The sequence below is a fragment of the Apium graveolens genome, chromosome 11 (assembly GCF_009905375.1).
Source record: "Apium graveolens cultivar Ventura chromosome 11, ASM990537v1, whole genome shotgun sequence".
Classification (NCBI taxonomy): domain Eukaryota; kingdom Viridiplantae; phylum Streptophyta; class Magnoliopsida; order Apiales; family Apiaceae; genus Apium; species Apium graveolens.
Genome location: NC_133657.1, coordinates 135706685 through 135710371, shown reverse-complemented (window position 1 = coordinate 135710371; position 3687 = coordinate 135706685).

Genomic DNA, 3687 nt, shown 5'->3' with positions numbered 1-3687 from the left:
TTCAATCAGAATATCAAAGTCAAGACATGAAGAAACGTCACGGAAGTTAGTCACTCATGAACCAGACAGTACATCGAGTGTCAGCATTGAAGTGGCGGAATTGATTCATAAGTCTCAGTGACTTTCAGAAGATTGTCAGAAGAATGGATGCTGCTCAACGTTAGTATTAATTCTCTATTAATTAATTAAGTCATATAATTTAATTAAGAAAATAAATTATATCTGCAAAGATTAATTTATTGATTAATTGAATTAAATTGATTAATTAAGTTAGAATTAATATTAAGGATTTACAGAATTTTAATTGATTAAAATCTGTTTTAATTCTAAAAAGACAACTGATTGTACTAGTATAACAATCGGTATGACAATTGATAGTCATACCGAAAGTCATGCTAATTCAGTTGATTGTCTTGATAGAATTATTGTTTAGATTAAAATCACTTATTAATTCAGTAAGACAATTTCATTTGTACTACTATGACAATCGGTATGACAATCAATAGTCATACCGAAAGTCTTGCTAGTTCATTTTAATTGTCTTACTAGCTCTAAAGGATTGTCACACCAGTTCAACATTCTCGGCTGTGGTGATTAAAAACAAGCAGAGACCAATTCATTTACATTACACATACAGAGAGCAATCAAACAGAAGCCAAGAACAAAAAGAGAACAAGCAGCCAAAATATTTCATCTTATCTGCTAATTCAAGTTTACAATTTCTAGCTTGTAAAGTTAAATCCAATCAACTAGAAATCACTCTCTTGTTCTTGTGTATCAATCTAGCGGATTAAAATCCCTAGAACTTAATCTCAAATCGCTTTTAGCATTTGATCTTTTAATTACAAAAATAGAAAAAGTTCATGTCGAATTTATTCTAGATTTGTAATAATTGATTTGAGATTAATCCCTTGTAACCGATACCGTAGTTGTAACACCTTTCAAGTTTAATAAAAGTTTTATTTAACTTGAATTTTGTTTCACAATTTTATTCCGCATTTTATTCGACGAAACGGTATTGTTTGCATTCAACCCCCCCCCTTCTACAAACAAATTGGGACCTAACACAACGAGTCAAACTGCTTGTAGAAAACTGGAGATATCGATAAGTCATAATACTTATATAAAAGTGGAGATATCGATAAGTCATTTTATATATCGATATGTGACTTCTCTATACAATAAAATAGATCTCGATAACAGATTCAAAATTCAGAATATAGACAACTTGAAGATCCAATATTATCAGTCAATAAACTGTTTTATCACTGAAATGGAAAGTATAAAAATACAGATTGAAGAATGCAAGATCAAGGGCCAAGATGAACTAGACAAAGGAGGGTCACAGACCTGGTAGATTCTATATAGTTATGTTGCACCAGAAATAGAAATAGACAAATTAGCTTTAGAAAATGTGTTAGTCTATTTTAGTGCAATTTTTATAAACTGTGCATGTTGATCTATAAAATATATCACGGGTCATTTGTTTAGTTATAACAAAAACAGATCTAGAAATCTTGTATTTTCTCAAGAGAAGTAGTTGAGTTCTTATTATTCAAGAACACATATTTGTAGTACAACTAATTTGATTTAGTATAAATCAAGTGAGTTGCGATAATTACTTGTGTTTTTTGCATTATGTTATTCCTCACTTCAAATTCATAACTAGTTGTTTAAGTTCCATAGCCTAAATACAGTCTGATTTTCAAGAGAGTAAAAACCAAGAAAATCAAGAAAAGTGATAAGTAGATATTTATCATTAATTTATTCATATATTTTAGGTTATTTTTCCTGAAGTGGTATTTTATTTATTATGTTTTAATGTTTTATTGTAGGAATGAAGAAAATAATAGATTGGAGCTTAAATTAGAAATTTTGGATTTGATTCATTGAAAATACTGATTTTTGGACAACTTTTTACGGTCTTTGTTGTTTTGGCTCTATCGGGAGATCTACACGTCTGTTTTAGGCCCAAAAGCAGTGTTAGAAAGATTGAAAGGAGGCCCACAATTCTGTCTTGGGTCTGATCTTTGTATCTGATCTGAAGAATCCCGAATCAGTCCATGAATTCAGCCCATGAATTTCGAATTAGAATATTGTTCTATTTAGAATTATTTCTTTTATTCCTATATTGGCATCTAAAACACTTGAATTATATGATACCTATTAGTTACACACGTAGAGTGGCAGTTAGAGATGGAATAAACATGTAGTTGAGATATAGAAATAACAGAGAGAAGAAGAACATGAGAGATACTTAGAGAAGATGCACGTGAAGATTGAAGATTGAAGCCACGTCACAAGTGTTATTTTTCCTTCATATTCTGAATTCATTTATTGTGCTTTTCTTTAAGATGTTGAACTAATTGCCATTCTAAGGTTTTAACGGATTCTTGAGTTTTTGTATAAGTGTCATTTTCGATCTTTCTTGTGTGTTCACTATAATTGATTATATTGATTTGTGTTTATTGCTTCTCAAATAGTAATTAACTTTGAGATTGATTTATTAATTTGGGTCATGCTTGGAAGAGACAGCCCGAGTTTTGAACCAATCAATATAACTTAAGATTAACATATATGTTAATTTATGTTTAGGATATGAATATACCTAAGCACCTCGAGTAGTCAAATTAGGCTATGCGTTACTCATGGATTTAAATTCTGCATAGGAATATGAGAGTTACACTTATGATTTAGAATCACTTAAGAATCGGAAGATCCTTGTGATTATATATTTACCCTATACTATCAATTAGAACATGAAATTAGAGATGACGAGGATACTTGTAGAACTCAAGATGAAGTTAAATGCCTAGATACTTTCTCCCTTGTTTAATTCTTAAGTTGATTTGTAATTTTTCATAATTGGGATTATGTTGTATATTGTTTAAATCATATTTTACTTAACTTGAATTGAGAGAACGATAATATTTGATAATAATCAACATATTTAGTCTTCGTGGGAACAAATTATTATACTGCTTGTTCGATACGTGCACTTGTGTTAGCGTTTGTAAAATCGATAACAAGTTTTTGGTGCCGCTGCCGGGGACTAATTTTAAGTATTTTATTGTTAATATCAATTTCACTATTTAATATTTTAAGATCAAGTTACTTTTCTAGTATAGTGTTATTTGTTTTATAGGATTAATTAAGAAGATAACTTGAGCTTGTGAATAATAATATGTTCTTATTCTTATATTGATCCATGTGATTTTTTGAAACGCTACCCATACTTGCATCAATTCAGTAATTATAATTCTCGTATGATTGAATATGTAGTACACAATAAATCATCATTACGTGAGGGGTCAATTGGTTGGAATATTCTTCATGAATTAAAATATGGTGTATCTTGTGAATAAGGATCTAAAGAGTTAAGCTCTAATGCAAAAAGGGATGATTATGATGATTATGATATTCCATCTTGCATTGATCCTTATGTTCTTCAAGAAAATATTTTAATCAATGAAAGTTCTTGTGTTAACAACGACTTTCATATTTTAGTTGATCCTTCTAATGTAGAAGATAATTCAGTTGCATTAGAATTAGAATTTAACGTGGAAGCTCCAAAATTCGATGAAGTTGACTTGGATAAGTATAAGATAGAAAATTTGTGTTTGTCTTTTGTCAATCCAATTTGGGAGTTATTTTTGGAGGGCAAGTGATTAAATATTCATGATGAAT